This window comes from Euprymna scolopes, chromosome 9 (genome assembly GCF_053919585.1).
Source record: "Euprymna scolopes isolate OS-2025 chromosome 9, ASM5391958v1, whole genome shotgun sequence".
Classification (NCBI taxonomy): Eukaryota; Metazoa; Mollusca; class Cephalopoda; order Sepiida; family Sepiolidae; genus Euprymna; species Euprymna scolopes.
In genome coordinates this window covers 132,622,466-132,640,991 of record NC_136490.1, presented here as the reverse complement: position 1 = coordinate 132,640,991, position 18,526 = coordinate 132,622,466, and the positions used below count along the sequence as shown (strand labels likewise).

At 34.1% G+C, this 18,526-nt stretch overlaps 1 long non-coding RNA gene across 1 annotated transcript in view; it reads left to right on the top strand.

Moving 5' to 3' along the window:
* The first annotated feature begins 440 nt into the window (after positions 1-440).
* The window catches only part of LOC145285015 (uncharacterized), a 63,075-nt gene continuing 44,989 nt past the window's right edge, over positions 441-18,526 (top strand). The window contains exons 1-2 of the long non-coding RNA XR_013868930.1: positions 441-854; positions 14,209-14,387. This is a non-coding gene — a long non-coding RNA (uncharacterized LOC145285015). The remainder of the gene's footprint in view (positions 855-14,208; positions 14,388-18,526) is intronic.

The window sequence follows — 18,526 nt, the reverse complement described above, 5'->3', positions numbered from 1 at the left end:
TCCAAATTTTCTAAATAATATAAATTATCAATCATTATCTCAAATATTCAGAAACACATAAACGTATAATAATTTCTACATCATAGATTGTGACCATCTTTTATCAATTTTGATATTTCATAACTCTCTCACTCTCGCTCTCTATATTTTTCTCTATTTCTCTATTCGTTTTTTATTTATATCTATAGTAATTAGTTTAAATACTCTTGTTTTTAATTTGACTAATGTGACTCAGTCATATCTTTCATCTATTATGTATTGCGGCCGGCTTTTAAATATTTTTATTCTATGTATATCCGCTGCGAACACAAAACCCACGATATTATATTACGACTTTGTTCAAACTGAATCATACGAATCTACGTACTCTGGTGAATTTAGTTCAAAAATGTATCCGGTTATGAGGGTGTATCTATTAAGCTTTCGTAAAAGTCTGTGAAATATTTCAATGTCTTGATTTTTAGTACGCAAACACATCCATCAACATTATTGCAACAACTTTGAACAGAACAGATACGATAATTTGACCCTAGCCTAAAGTCCAATAATGTTGAAACTTTTCACACGGCACATTTCTCTTTCTGCCTCCTACTCAGTGTTCTTGCAAGGAAGGATGGGTTGACCTTTAAAGTAATTATCTAGCGCCCTTTGTGACCATGCGAGACCAACAATGTTTTTTTTTCGACAGTTGAATATAAGTGAGAAATGTGCTTACCTCGTGTTAACTTGATGAGTTATATTTTACCAACTGCCTGAAAATGAAAGACAGAACTATTTTATAACACTTTAAAGACTGTGGTTATGCTGGACGTATTGTTCTGCAAGGAAAAACAGTACCGGATTTCTTATATAAGGTAAGTATGTCTTGGCTTAACGGTTGTGTTCAGAGTTCGATGAGCCTTGTTCTATGAACAGAATAAATTCCTTAAAAGACTATATTAATTTGAGTTTCACGTTTAATATAAAAGTTTTTGTTACATACACTCACATAATGTTTATATGTTTTTTTTTGCAAAGAAGTTACCACTTATCAAGACCCGAAGGTCATTCGAGGATAAGGGTTAATGAGTGTAAGGTGATAGTGTAGTAATCGTTAATGGTGTACGTTGGGCATAACTTGATTATTTAAGGGAACGGTTAAACAAAAACTTGTTTGTATTAAAGTTGAAGGCTACCATGCTGTAGTCGGCCGAGAAGCAGGCCTATGGAACAGTGTTCCACAGGCGGGCAACTTTAGGAATAAAAAAGCTGCATTCGCGAAATCTCCGTTCAGATAGAGGTTGGGGGAAATGTTGGTAGCGGTTGTAGCTAGTCGAGAGTTTTTGTGAAAGTTTGACAAAAGGGGGGAGGCATAGATTAGAGTTCAGACAAGCACTTGCCATTAAAATAACGATACAGAAGGGCCAGGCTCGCAACGTCTTTTCGTCAACATTACAGTATATCAACCTTTATATTTAATATTGCTTCATCAAATGTTTTTGAAGCAAGGTATCTTAGATGTAGAAAGTTACGCTTAATCCAACGTAACCAAATGTTCTTCTATACGTTCACCATCTCTTCCTCATTTTGTTGAACGTTATATCATAATTGTGATAATACGTCAACATGAAGTAATATCATTTATTTCACATGTTCAATATCAAGTTCTAATGTCATGTATTATCATTCTTGACATTTTAGGAGATGTCAGTTATAGAAAATTAATTCTAAAGTTGCATGATCTGATCTCAACAAGGATGTTCTTCCTGGTCCGTGTTTCTCGAAGGTTTTTTGGAATATTCATGAGATATCACATATTAATTGTTGTACGAGAAAGTATAATGGCAATCATTATGGTTACTTGTATTATCTAACATTAAAAAAAAATATTTTCAGATGATGCTGAAATATTTGTTAGCCATTATCAAAGAAACAGTAGAAATGCATCTAAATGAATTGCCATAGTAAGAAGATAATTGGAAATTAAAATTTAGCAGAGAAAAAATTAAATTAAATGCAAATTGAATATAAAATTATGAAATTTGAATATAAAGCGTATTCAAAATGTCATCACCTTTATTAAATTTTTAATCACGTTGCATTTCTTAGCATTTTGCTTAGGAATAAAGTGCGGTATCTGTTCTGATGCTACACTTAGTCAATTATAATCTTGGTTAATGAATAAAAAATATTTCTACACTAGTGAAGGGAGGGGCTTTGCCCGGACGTAAAATACGCTTAAATATGATATTTTAATTTGTCCAGATTTCGTATATGTTGTTAGCAATCGTGATTTCAAAAGTAAAACATTAACAAAATATTTGAGTGACATTAATTAAAATCGAAATAGAAACTAGCATGGTGACGTTCCCACTGTACTAACGTGACATGCATATGAACTGATAAAAAATTAAAAATAAACAAAGATGAACGTACAAAATTTATAACGATTTTTTTTAATTTTGCCCCATTCTTGACCTCTTAAAAACTATTTTAAACGGCTAAAAGTCCATAAAAGAACGATCCATAAAATGTCCAATTATTTGAGACCAATAACGCCGCTCTCCGACTTTTAGTTTTGGAAGAGATACAGTTTGAAAATATGGCGACAGACAGACAGTCAGACATATAGCCTTTTATATATTAGATTAAGACAATTCATACTTTGGTTTGAATTCACAATGTCTCTATTTAACGTCGTCGTTACATTTTTACACGGACCCGACAAAGAAACAAAGGAAAGAAATTCTACCTAAGTTTTTTTTCAGTTGAAACAGAAGGCGTTTATTAACGGTACTTTTATCAGCAAACTGCATCTGCATCTTGTTTTTTACAGTTCCTTTCGTCTGCCATGTGATTAACAATACTCTACCGTCTTGAAATGCTTTTCTAGTCTATTATGCAAACACATGTGCTCTTCGGTCGCTGTTGCTGCCACGTGGTTCCAAAATCTCGCATCCTTTTATTTACTTCCTCTTCCTCCGCTGTACCGTCACCTCGCACCACGACTTGATCATTTATATACGTGTTATGCCGCTGCTGCTGCATACGTCTCAGTGGCATCGTTACATTTATTTGATGATAATAGTAATACTTATATGCAATGAACATACCAACTGACATACACGTTTATTATATGAATAAAAAGGTATGGCATTCAGTAGAATGTCCCTAATTTGGAAAACATTTCTGCAAATTGTTCAAAAGTATATTAAGTTGTCCAATATTTCTTGGGCCATACTCAAAAATTTTGTTCTTCATTAAATAACTTTAATCAATAAATAGTTTACGGTTTTGCCCTGAAAATTTTATTTTGTAAGTTACCTTACAAGACAAAAACAGTAAACCATGTGACCCTATCCAATGTTCAGGGAAAGTTAAAACCAAGATGACACGATACAAGATCTCATCAAACAAGATGGCCTAAAATAAGATGGCAAAAATAAAAGATGCAGTAAAGCGTATTTTTCTTTTTTACTTTCTTTTAATGTATTATTTTTCTTATTTTTATTCTTATTCACCCCAAGCAAGGCACATTGCTACTTGGACCCCAATTTGGATTTTCATTACGAACATTGGGTTACTATGTAGGGCGTTGAGCAGCGAGATGCTTGTTCACATTACTTTTAAATCTCTGCATGTCAGTATACTCAAGGAAGCAGGAGACCGGTAAGGAAATCCAAAGTCTATGAATTTGAGGGAAGAAACTAATTAGAGTAGAATGCTTTTCGGCATCTGGAAAACTTTGCAGTGAAGAGTTGGGATTTTGCTGTTAATCGATTAACTCGGCGATATTTACGTCGAAGAAGCACAAGTGCCATGAGTTAATCAAGATACATTCTATTAAAATGGTTGTATTACAGACACAGAGATGCCACATTTTGACTATAGGGCAGGGTTTAAAATTTGGTTGATAGCGCAGGATCTATTAGGTTGAAGTCTCTTTTTTGGAACCTGTGGAGAGACTGGTGGTAGATGCATCAGCCCAAATGTAGCAACCATATGACATGCATGTGCAAATTTTGCCTTTGTAGGGACACCGGATATTGTAAAGCGAGTAAGTTTTTAGCACAATGTAGATAGTCACCCACCTTTGCAGCAACCGCGTAAATATCTTCAAGATATTTATTCAAGTTATTATAAGAAATGGAGTTTGATGTTATTATTTTTAGTAGTAGGTCGAACACAAGAAAGTATTGGTAAGTTATTTATCTGCCTGTCGATCTATCTATTTATCTATGTGTATTCTCGATATATCTCTTGATCTAGTTATCTATCTATTTCTGTATCTATCCATCTGGATGTATCTATCTATCTAACTGGAGAGATAAACAAGAGATGAATATGAAGAATGTTGATAAAAACCTGTCCAAATATAACAAAGCTAGATCATAGACAAGTTTACCGGAAGCATCTTATCTGTTGACGGATCTACGTGTGAGTCACGTGAATCAGGTTAGCTGGAGAACACATGGGGGTTGAAATTTGGACGTTAAGCAGGACGGACGGTTTAACAGTTCGTCCCCCCTCCCATCGGGAATGGAGCTGACGTGCCTTAGAATGAAGACTTAGAATTAACCACTAAAGTAAAGATATTCACTTTCCATTCTTCTGCGACCAACAGCTGGAAAGTGAATAAAAACTATATAAAACCAACCAGCGTTCTTGTAAATCAATGAATATTCGTTCAAACAGGTTCCAGCCTCCCCTCCATGAACGAGATGAATTCCAGGTTGACAAGATCAACGACGCATGAAAATAAGGTATGTCCAGAATACATGTACCACACACATACACATGCGCGTGCGCGCATATGAACATGTAGACGAGCATAGAATTGGAACATAAATAAACAGCAAGAAAATAGCTTAGGGTTCAGATAGTGAAGAACCACCGTAGACATTTAGTGACACATACACACATAAGGATGAACCTTTCGTTCCAAGTACATATCTCACATATGGACTATAGTACACATTGCACAACAGGCCCCTTGTTGGTTCCCAATTACACAACAAACTTAAATATTATAATATATAAATGTTGATGAAAAAGTTATATTTTCGAGTTAACTCTCATAGATCTACCAAATTCTTCAAAGATATATCATTGCATCTAAATTGACTTCATCAGCAGTTGAATCTGCATAAATAAGGTCGCAATACATACCCATTCCTGTGTCTCGATACATCTTCTATCATTATATGTAATCAGTTTTTTAAAATAGTCAACCATATAGGAACCTATTCGTGACCAGACACACACACACACACACACACACACACACACACACACATACACACGCAGACATTCAGCTTTATATTATATACACACACATATATATATATATATGTGTGTGTGTATATATATAATTCAATGTCTGTCTGCATGCGTGTTTGTACGATGTTTACGCGTTTCCTACAGAAATAAAAGTTTGAGAAGCTACGTAAATCTACAATATATTTGTGTGTAAAATTTACCAAGGAGGACAATGTAAGATTCCATAATTTCTGATTATTCTAAGTTCGAATCCAGTTTGTTTCACAAAAACACTTTCATTTGGAATACTGGCAGCCTTCACATAGTCCCTCCCCATAAGTACTCCTTTTTTTTTCTAGAAATAATTCTTGATTAGAAAGATATCAGGGAAACCAATGCCAACAATAAAATCTCCTGAAGCATACACTATGAATGGATTATACGAAAAGATGTAATGATATTGTGTTTGAAATTTTTTAGAATAGTGTACTTTTTCAGTATGATTTAAGTCAAGAAACGAGTTTTATATTCATACATATTTGTCAGATAAAAAAAATGTATTTTCTTAGTGAATCATAATTTCCTTCTGCTTCAGCCAGACTACAGTTCAAATCAGTTGAATTCCGTGTTTACTTAAAATTTGTTTTTATATTCCGTGTTTTTTAACATTTTCTTGTTGTCTCGTAAGAAAAAGTAAAAAGAAAAACGTCAATTGGCAGCTGTTCCGAGATTATTACAACTGTTTCCATTAAAGGCATTCTTTTTATGTCTTTTCTTGCTTTCATCTGAACTCGTGTCGACTTTGTTTTATTGTCTTATCTCCAGGTAAACTCTTGTCGTCTTTGTGATTCTGATAGGCACCTGAACGCAGCGTGGCGTGATGTCAGGTGGAATTAGGGGCGGAGTGAAGAGAAAAGAAAAGCATAAAACTATTAATTTATGTTGACTTAAATTAAGCGATGAATAAGAAGAGGAGATAAAGAAAATAACAAAAAGAAACTTAATTGTAAAGATAAGCAAAGAGATTTTATGGAAATTCGTAAAGAGGAAAAACTACCGGTAAAACAAACTTGTGCCAACATATTTTTACTAAATAGTCACTACGTTATCAAGTCCCAAAGCCCACTCGAGGACCACTCTAGGATTAGGCTAAAAAGGTGTCAGGTGAAACGGTGAGACAGCACTGTGATGATTATTAATGATCGAAGTTGGTAGAACTTGATTATTTACGATTAGCCGATCAATAAGAACTTGTTTACATTGGACTTGAAAATGACTATGTTATACTCAGCTGAGATGAAGTCTCGTGGTATGGTGTTCCAAAGAAGAGTAGTGTTAGGAAAGAAACTTTGTTCATGGAATTTATACTAAACTAGCTTAGTGGATAGATAAAAAGGGTCAAAAGGGAAATTATTGATAATGACTTTAAGTAGACGAGTTTACATTATAAAAAGTATTAACACTGCTCTTTCTTACTTGTTCCTCCCCCTTTCACCTTTTCCTTAATCCCCACTACTTCATTCTTTTTCTTCGCGCCCCTTTATTTCTCTTCTCAATCATTCCGGGTTTGTATTACTGTACACATAGTTTCGAAAAAGTTGTCAAAAAACAAATATATAACAAATAAATGTTATCAAAGGCAAGATAAGTTACTTTTCTACCAAACTGGATATGTTTTTATTCAATGTAACATGTGTATTCAGCTCGAAAAATATGCAATGTTTACCGATGTATTGGAAAATTCAAAATGGCGCCCGACTCTCTCTTTAACACGGTAAGTTCGGGAAAAGGTGTTATAAATAATAAACTCGACAAAATACTGTTAGAAATTCACTCAATATATGTTACCGTGACATAAGTTGACATACATTCGGTGGTTTTTTAATAGTATTTTGTCTAGTTTATTATTTATAACACCTTTTCCCAAACTTACCGTGTTAAAGAGAGAGTCGAGCGCCATTTTGAATTTTCCAATACATCGGTAAACACTGCATGTGTTTCGAGCTGAATAAACATTTTACATTGAATAAAAACACAAAAAATATATCCAGTTTGGTAGAAAAGTAATTATCTTGCCTTTGATAACATTTATTTGTTATATATTTGTTTTTTGACAACTTTTTCGAATCTACGTGTACAGTAATAAAAACCCATCCTCCCTTCTCTACTTTCCCCCTTTTTATTTAATTTGCTTTTTCTATTGATCATTCCAGAAGTAAGGCCTCCTATTTTATTTTACTTAAAAACTTAAACGTTGAAAATCTACGGAAACAAGAGGTCATATCATTAAAACAGGTGACCTTTTATACCCTAGAATTATTTTTCCACATGGTCACCACCATTCTCAATGCACTTTTGCCAACCTCTTTTGATGCCTCGGTCGTAAAAGTCCAGTGCCCGTTTTGGCACTCACATCTCTGTCGCCACTCTGAAATCGATGATCCCATCTCCTAACTGTGCTGATATCAACAGCATAGGCTTCGTTAACGTTCATCAGGCACCGCTGAATGTTTATTTTTGGACATATACACTTTTTGAAAAATTACTTCTATCAATTTTGCTAAGTATGTTTCATTATCTATTTCTTGTTCGCACTATATGTGTCTGTTTGCGAACGGTCTGATACGATCGATCAGTAATGCCATCGGTCACTAGCCAATGGAGATAAAATCGACTAAAGTTTGTTGTCAACTATTGAACAGAGGTAGTGCGACAGGGGCATAGCTATCAGACTGAGAGATTTTTATGATAAGTTCTAAGTAGTCCAGCCTCCAGGTTTTGCCTTCTTCAATTATGTTTTTTTTTGTTTGTTTATTACATTTTCACCCCAAACAAGGCATATTGCCACTTTGATGTAGGGGGCTACTATCAGAGACCTAAGTTCCAGGGATACTATGTGGGGAGTTTAGCAGCAAGATGTCTGTTCGCATTACACTTGAACTTCTGCATGTCAGTACAGTTGGGGAAGCAGGAAACCGGAAGAGAATTCCAAAGTCCTGCAGTTCTGGGGAAGAAACTATTAGAGTAAAATGTAGGGGATCTCAACTGTGTAGGGGTGGAACTTTGCTGCTTGTTGGGTTTGTCGGGGGCATTTTCGTCGAGAGGATACAAGTACTTGTAGTTCGTCAGAGTATCCACCATTAAAATACTTGTAAAACAGGCAGAGGGATGCAACATTTCGTCGGTGGGATAGGGACTGAAGTTTAGATGAAAATTCAGGACCTATTAGGTTGGCGACTCTCTTTTGGACCTTGTCCAGGAGTGAGAAACTAGTAGCAGATGCACCAGCCAAAATGTGACAGCAGTACTCCATACATGGGCGAATTGTGGCTTTGTAGAGGTACAGGATACTTTCAGGCGTAAGTAACTTTCTAGCACGATAGAGAGAGCCCACCTTCTTTGCAGCAGCCTTAGCAATAATCTCGATGTATCTATGCCAATCCATGTTTCCTGTGAACGTTAAGCCAAGGAGCTTGAACTTTCTTGTTGGTTACTTGTTTGCTAATCGCCTGAAGCAACCTTACCAGGAAATACCGACGGAGATGCTTAGTCATTTTTGTAGGTCAAAGTTTATTATCTCTAATGTGCTAGTTTTTCAAATCTTGATCTGACCATGTGTCTCCCTGGCGAGAGGGTATAAAAAGACGTATGAAGCAGGAGAGAAGGGCTCTGTCGCGTTACTTCACCCTTTGCAATTATCTATCTCTAACGATACATGCAAAACAGCAGAAAAATATCTTTATCGTTTATTTTAAAGACACCCTCATGTATTAATCGTATGATTTACTTCATCATTACAAAAACACTTACTAAAACATTATGTTTCTGATTTTCTTTTAGATAGGGATTGATAATTTGCATTATTCGCATTATTTGGACTACTGCTCTCATATTTAGTGTTATTCTCACAATGTTTCGGTCAATGTGACCTCAGACCTTCTTCGAATGTACGAGGTGCATTCAATAAGTTTCCACACTTTTTTTTAAAGGCATTTAAAATTGTCATAGACATTTGAAATTCAGTATGTTATTACTAAATATATCTTATGAGATGACTGGCCAAGTTTTTATATTTCATCTTCAAATGAACAGCTACAGTTCGAATTGAAATGTACCCTATAAAAGTCTGATTGTCACAGCTGTTGAATTTTAAAAATGCAATCTGGACGTGATGAACACTTTAGAAAAACGATATGCAATAAAATTCTGTTTAAAACTTGTTTTAAAAAATGCTACAGAAACGTGTGGAATGCTTCAGACTGCTTTTGGGCTATCTTACATGAATCGAGAATTACTTTTTAGGTAGCATAAGAGAGTCAAGCAAGGCAGGGAGTCTGTGAGGGATGATGAGAGGTGTGGGAGGAGTAAGAGAGTCAGAACACCAGAGTTGATTAACCAAATAAATAATTTAATGGATAAACACCGTCGCGTGTCTATAGAGCCAATAAGTGCACAGTTTGATGTCAGTGTGGGAACTGTACACACAATTAATCGCAAGGAGCTTAAGATGCGGAAGATTTGCGCGAAGTTTGTCGCAATGATGCTCCATTCTTGTCACAAACTATTTGACCAAGATGGGCATCAAGGCAGTGCCTCACTCTCCCTATAGCCAAGAGTTCCCGAGTTCGACAAGATACACCTGAAGAAGGTCGGAGGTTATATCGAGCTAAACGTTGTGAAAATCACATTCAAGATGAGAACAGTAGTCCGATGAATAATAATACATATAACCAATCCTCATCTCAAAAATTCAGAAACTTCATTTCCTTAACTCTTCCTTCTTTTTCACCCTCTATTCTACTACTCAATTCTTGCTTCTCCTTCTCTATCCTGACTTTCTCTACTTCAGTCCATTCCTTTCTCTTTACGTAACATCCCTTTACTTCAATTATCATCTAGTTGTTGTTTCTGTTAAGTGTCATCTAAAAATAAAAGGAGAGTTTGTTGTTGTTTTGTTCATTTTTACGAAATCAGTGATAAGCCGATGGAGCGAGCGGTTGGCTCGCCGCCATCATTTTTTGCTTGTTTTTCCTACTTTTAATATCTACCTTTATTTATCAGTATTCAAATTGATAAAAGTAATGCAGACAGATTAGTGAGCAAACGCTCGTACGTAATGCGTCTGGCTTGGTGAACTATATATATATATATATATATATATATATATATATATATATATATATATATATATATATATATATATATATATACTAGTGATGGGAGGATTCCACTATTTTTCCCGATACAATTACTAATTCAATACTAAAGTTCAATTCTCATGAATCTCTAAATATTTAACTATTTTCCCCGATTGGGGTAAAAAAAAAAACATGTTAAATGTGCAGATATTTCAGTGTTCCTGGTATTTTAAAATCATTAAATATTTTTTTATTGTAATATTTTTAACAGCAATAAAAGATCTTTTGAAACAAAATCAAACAGTAAAAGACAATTAAAAAACTCGTTTTTGGCATCGGAAAATTGACACACATTTTTCCGATTCCGATACCGATTCTGATACCTAAAAAAGTTCCGTTTTTTTCGATTCCGATTAATCCTCCCGATACCAATTATACATTTGTTTACTTTCTATAAATGAAACATTTTTAATCGTAAACATAAATTTTGTATCCTGTATGTGTTTTTGTCAAGTGAAAAGTGTGAAACTACAAAAGACACACTTACACGCCCAAATCATCTGCTTCGGTATGATCTCAATCAGGTTATGGTAAATAATACTTCATATCAATTCTGAAATTAAGTTAAACAGGAACTTAACTGTTTCTAAATGTTTGACATGATGATTGATAATTCTCTCTTTCTCTCTCTCTCTCTCTCTCTCTCTCTATATATATATATATATATATATATATATATATATATATATATATATATACATGTATATATATATACACTAGCAGAAGTACCCGTCGTTGACTGGGTTCAAAAACAGCCTCCAGAAAATGGACTGTGATTGATGAAAGTATGATAGGTTATGAAAAGGAGGGGGTTGTAAAGAGATAGGTTTTGATACTCAAAAATTTTACCCTAAGCAAAATATGATGAAAGTATAATTTTCGCGAAAATATATTTTTTTATATCAATTTTGTTTCCATTCGTGATATATATATAATTCAGGCTAGGGTTTCCGTGTTAGAAGCGTTGATTTAATTTGAATTTAAAATTGAAACACGTATGAAATACGTTTGAAAGCCGAATTACAACGCGATATTATGGAAAGAAAAAAGTAATTCTTGTTTAAAATTAATATATTTCAGAGTTATACGCCTTCGTCAGAATTTTCTTCTTTTTTTTTTTTTTCAACGCCATGATGTTAAGTTGAAGAAAAAGAAGGATATGAAGAGTGTGCGTGCTCTTATCTGTGATGCTGTTTTTGAAATGCCTGAAAGAATGTGTTTGGCAACGCGATTTAAAATTCAGGATACTGTTTCTATTTTCTTTGTGTGTGTGTGTGTGTGTGTGTGTGTGTGTGTGTGTGTGTGTGTGTGTGTGTGTGTGTGTGTGTGTGTGTGTGTGTGCGTGCGTGCGTGCGTGCGTGCGTGCGTGCGTGCGTGCGTGCGTGCGTGCGTGCGTGCGTGCGTGCGTGTGTGTGTGTGTGTGTGATTTTTAACGGTGGTAGTTTTTTTTTTGTTTTTTTTTTTTTTGATCGTCTAGAAATTTATTCATTCATTTTTTTTTTTTTATCTTCTCCGGGTCGAGCTTATTCCTATGCTAGGAATATTCTGATTTCAATATGGTACTATATGGGCGCATGTGATCGGCAGGGGACTAATATGACAATATATGGGACCTTGGGCGGTGAACTTTGATTATGAAACGTCCTGGGAACGGCAACACGTTTGCTGGCAGGGAGTAACCTGGTTTTCATTTTTTCTGCTCCACTGATGGACGACGGTGTTGTGTTTCTGGCTGGAATGGATGCTGGCAAGAACATGCTCGGTAATGAATAATAACAGCCAACACAGTTTATTTACATAGAAGGATGTCACCTATTTATTTTACAAGAAAATTATAATATATTTCAATTAAAAATTAATTAATGACAAACAAACTTTTGACAGGCTTAGCTACTCTTAACTAGCTTAACTAGTGCTGGGGATGATAGAGGTGCCTCCTACTTTTCATGAGAGACAAAATAATATGTGCTTACCCATGCTAGTTGAACGAAAAAGCGAATGAATCAAGGTGAAGTGGTGGCCAAGCAGACAATCGCTTTATCTCTACGCAGCGGTTAATTCACTACGCAAAAGAAAACTAGCCGTTGCACAACATAGTGTCACATAAGCATATATATACATATATATGCATATAATATATATAAGAAATATATATATAGACATATAAATAACATATATATATATATAATCTGTTTATTATACAAAAAGTACTGGTTACGTACGTGCACTCATATTTTAGTGGAATCCCAATTCAAGGATAACACTTCATTAAACAAAAAATAATAAATGATATTGAAACGTGAGTCATAATTATATTAGTTTTATAAGATATTCGGGTGTGGTTTACATTCTGGAAGAAAGTAGGGTGTATACTTTGTGAATGTGAGCAGTAGAGGTTTTAGATGGAGGTGTGGTGGAGAAAGGGAGTAGGGACGAGGAGGGAGTACGATTTGGTGCGGTGAAGCTATCGCAGTGGAGAGGTTTTGGTATTCTTTTAACTTGGTGGTTGTTTATTAGCCAAGGTTTTCGCTTTGATCTCAAGTAATATTATACTCTTTTCCTCGTTACTTACTAATCTTAGGTTTTTATAGTTGTTTTTTTTTCTTTTCTGTTGGCGAATTCGTTTTCCTATTGACAAGTTTATTTATATATTTTTTTAATTTATTTTTTATAAATTTAACCAATTATGTTTGTATAATAAACAGACTCTATACCTGGTCTGTCTTGTATTGAGCACTCTTTAATAACCACGCGATTTTCATTGAATTTACAGGATTTACCTCTAGGAAACCGATCGATACAACCATTATATATATATATATATATATATATATATATATATATATATATATATATATAGGGGGACCCCCCCCCAAAAAAAAAAAGCTAAATGGAGGCCATCTAGAACATATGCTGTAGAACGGGGAAAAAAGGCCAAAGACCCTAGTGTTTTGATGTGATATTTTGAATATAATAAACTAGTTATGACAAAAGTTTTATTTCATTCGAACAAAATACTAAGAAACGGGGCTTAATTAGAGTTGGGGCTCGTTTTGGGGGTCACCATATATATATATATATATATATATATATATATATATATATATATATATATTCAGAGAGAGAGAGAGAGAGAGAGAGGAAGAGAGAGACGGAAAGACAAATATATACAGCGGCTGAAAATAGTACGGCATAGGATACCAACTATAGGTAGCTTTGTGTGGATTTGAAACTGATGGTACTGATATTGTTCTGATTTTCAATGAGATCGATATTTTTTTTTATACGGTGGTTACCACTTATCAAGGCCCGGAAGCCACTCAGGAATAAATAAATATTATGCTCTTATTTTGGAAATTAATACAGAACTCTGCCAGTAACATTAAATAGATAGATAGATAGATAAATAGATAGATAGATAGATAGATAGATTTTAAAAGACAAAAGTTTTATTTTCTTGCTGACTGTTGACGCGTATATAAACTCGATGTACGAACGGGGAATTTCTCTAACGGAATATTTGCTTGACACTTATCAAATATATCTAATCATCTTGTATTACAACAACATTGTATATTATGCAGGTTTTTTTTGTTTGTTTGTTTGTTTTGTTTTTGTTTTTTTTTATAATTTTGTAATTATCTAGTTCCTGGAAATATAATCCTGGTATAGAAACCGATCAGAGGAGTTTATTGGGGTTTTTTGTTTGTTTGTTTTTTTTTTGTTTTTTTTTTTGTTTAGTTTTTTTAAATTAACATTCTTTAAATTACAGGACTACCAACATCCAGGTGTGTGACTAGCGGATCTAATCTAAGTCAATCCGTGGGCGTTTGCCACTTCATTTGGCTTAAGATTAACGATTTCTTCATCTCGTGGACTCTTCGTGCGGAGAGTGAAGGACCCAGAAGCGTAATTCTTGATTTCAAAATATATGCAACGCTTCTAACGCAGGTAACATTTCTATAACTAATTTTGTGCGGCTAACGTGACACCCTGCTTATGATTGTTTTTTAAAATCATACCTTAATAAGACTTTAGAACTGACAGTCTTACACACGAATTCCAACATGCGCACGAGAAAAAGTGAAAAAAAAAAATAGTAGATTCTCATTGACAATGATGTTTATCATCGAAATATCTGAATAAACAAATAAATTTGTATATAAAATATATGCGTTGTTTTCTAGCCTTCCAAACGTATTTTATATATGTAATGCAAATAAAAAGATCTCCAGACAAAAGGCGGGTAGACCTGTAAATTCACACTTTTCTGTTCGTCTGTCCGCACTTTTCTTAATAGTACGCCTTGGAATTTTTTTTTTTTTTGCACAAACATTAAACATCATATGAGTAAAAAAAAGTAACAGAACGGATTTTCCGGGGAAACTCTGGTTACCCCCCCCCAAGGGTGCCTTTCGGGTTAAAATGGCTAAAATTGACATTTTTGAGCTTATTAAAAAAATTGATGCCTTGGATTTTTATAAAACTTTCTGAAAAGTTGTACTGACTGATTTCTATATAATTATGTTTGTCTACACTTCGCGCTAACTTTTGGGTATGCCCCAGGGGCTCTTTTAGGACTAATAAAAACACTCCATTTTGGGTACTATTTTACTATATTTGTCCAAAATTTTTGTGAATGTCTATTTAGCAGTTTTGCATGGTTCTGAACTCAAATTTAAATATATTAACGCCCTGGGGACTTTTTGGACTGAATAGGGGGAGGGCAATGATGTACGTAGTCATATTTTCTTTTTCTTTTTTTTTTTGCATGGTGCAGAACTCAAATTTACATATGTTAAGGCTTAAAGCTGCACCGTTTGTTCATTTTCACCAGGATTTGACGTCCCCGGGGGGGGGGGTTAAATAGGGGGGGGGGTGCTGAACTTAGTTATTTTTTATGCCTTGTTAACTATGCACTTACGACGGACCATGCATGCTTCACTTGTTTCCTAATTAATTTCAGATTTAAAATGTCTCATTGTTGTTGTTAACGAGGTCGCACCGGCTGGGATTGAACGTAAGAACTCCCTAGTTTTATTTTTTTTTATTTTTCATTAAACCGAAAAGGCGCCTGGTCGCCGAATATGAAGTTGAAAATTTGTCGACTCTTAAAGTATCGTAAATAAAGTGAAAAATATAAAACAAACGGACACATTGTTTTAAAAGACACTCTTAGGCGCCAATAAAAAGAATTTTATTTTTATTTACATTTAAAACTGGATTATATGATTTTCGATAGGAAAAAGCTATAATTGAGGATGCATATAACGCGCCCAGTCATAGCTTTTCCTTGTTATATTGACAAATAAATCTGTGTCTATGATTTTGCCGTCTATAATTCTATTATTATTTTCAAATTCCACTGTACCTGCTTATAGTTCTACATCTTGATAGGTCTTCATTTAAAGGAAACTTTCAATACTTTAAATCCTCTCCTACTTATTTATATATGTGTGTGTGTGTGTGTGTGTGTGTGTGTGTGTGTGTGTGTGTGTGTGTGTGTGTGTGTGTGTGTGTGTGTGGAGAGGGCTCCCGTAAGCTGTGGTGAAGGCAACCTTTCTAGGAGAAGCAAATCTCTGATTTACAAAACTATAAAGCGGGAGACCAGTACCAGGATTAAGCTGGTCTGCAGTTTAACTTGTTGCTGGCTATCTTGCTCTTGCTTGTTGCTGTATCTCAACATTTTGAACCGAGAGAGAGACTTAGCTGTCGTACAAAGCTAAGACTCTGTAACGTAATCTGTGTATAGATACTCCTTCAGTGGTCCAGTGGCAATGGAAAAGTTGTGACGCGTGGAGGTTTGAAATGTTTAAAGCAATGTAATAATTGATCTCAATGACCGTCGTCAGTGTCATGCCTGCTTGAGCGTGTGAATTCACCGGTAGGACTTTAAAAAAAAGTCATTTTGGGGCTCATGAACTTTAAGGGTCTGAGGAAGTGGCACTCGTCTGACAAGACGTTGCAATCATTCATATATATATATATATATATATATATATATATATATATATATATATATATATATATATATATATATATATATATATATCCCGCTCACAACTAGAACCAAGCACACGCGGAACCAACAGAAAAACACGTACATTTCTCTTCTCCTCTACTTCGATGTATTACCTCATCCTTAACACCAAAATGAAGAAGAAAAAAAATTACGTACCGGACTTCGTACCCCGATGAAGCTATTTATAGCGAAATATATCGGACTTACAACAATATATATATATATATATATATATATATATATATATATATATATATATATATATATATAGTAATTTATAAAATATATATGGCGATTAAGCTACACTGAATATTCGGCGTTTCATCCACTCTAGGATTCGTCAGGCTTATGCGCACAAGCCTGACGAATCCTAGAGTGGATGAAACGCCGAATATTCAGTGTAGCTTAATCGCCATATATATTTTATAAATTACTAACTAGCTCTACCTACGTATTGAGCACTTTTCAAGTAAATACTTAAAGTTTACGCATAAATCTATACTTTCGCATATAAATCTGTGAGTAAATGAAGTAGTTATATATATATATATACATGATGTTATTATTGACTGAAAGGTTGGACGGACAGATAATTTTATTTACTACATTTTCATTCAATATATACTTGGCCAAAGACGTCAAACTATTGATGCGAGATAGTCATAAATCCTCAGAAATATGGCTATAAATTTGGCATAAATGTCCAGTTAAGAACTTTGTTGAGAAAGTTGATAACAATGGCTGATCTGTTTATTGGCATACGACATGCTCTCAGGGGAGAAATGATTGGTGAGGTCGTACGATTAGTCGGTATGTTTTCGTTGTTTTCAGGATAGATTTCTCGCCTCGAAGAAATGAAATCGTTTTGCGAAATTGCGCAACATATAATCAAGTATTTTTCTACATATATATGGGATTATCTTATTTATATATATATATATGTGTGTGTGTGTGTGTGTGTGTGTGTGTGTGTGTGTGTGTGTGTGTGTGTGTGTGTGTGTGTGTGTGTGTGTGTGGAAGTATCTTATATACATGGGAATGTCTTATACAATATTACCTCCTAAAATATTTTGTAAAACTCGATAGCACAAGATCATTAATTTGTGTTCCTATTTGCCTTAAGATTATAATATATATATATATATATATATATATATATATATATATATATATATATATTATAAGTATATACTTAAAGAATGCAAATATTTATACAAACTCAAGAAATATATATATATATTTCTTGAGTTTGTATAAATATTTGCATTTTTTTAGTATATACTTCTTATAATACACTTCATGTTTTCATATATAATAAGCTAAATAATGATTAAGACCTTCAGGGCACATATACTGGTAAATATCATTCAAATAACCAGAAAACTCAGCATCACTCCGCAATCATAATTTTTGTTTAATTTCATCATTTTTTTTTTCAATTATTTTACTCGTAGAAGAATACCTATATCATTTCCATTTTTATAGCAAATAATATTCCAATAACAATAATGAAGAATGCTACAAAATAAAAATGTATATATGTATATGTGTGTGTGTGTGTTGTGTGTGTGTATGTGTGTGTGTGTGTGTAGAAGTCACCACCCCTTATCAGGTTGATCACTCTGATAATTAAACTGTTGGTTCTATTAACGCAAATTTACCTTATTAACAAATTAACAAATGGAGAATTATCTACCAGTGCCCCTCCCTTTGTCATATGGTTAGAATCTTAACTATTAACTAGATGATCACCTGACTGTACTTAAGGCGAGTACACATAGTCGCACTAAAAAGCTGTGGTACATATATATATATATATATATATATATATATATATATATATATATATATAGTCATCCACTGAAAGACTGTTTCGCTGTATCACAGCTCTTCAGTGCGGCTTGACTAGTAACTACCTAAAGCCTAGGCGGCATCCAGCGCTTCTAAACGTTACCATATGTGTCTGCTTAATCAAATATTTAAACATTGTCCAAACACTATATAACGATATTCGAATCTGATAAACTGACATTATTAAGCTATCTTTACGAAAACGCTTACTTCTAAA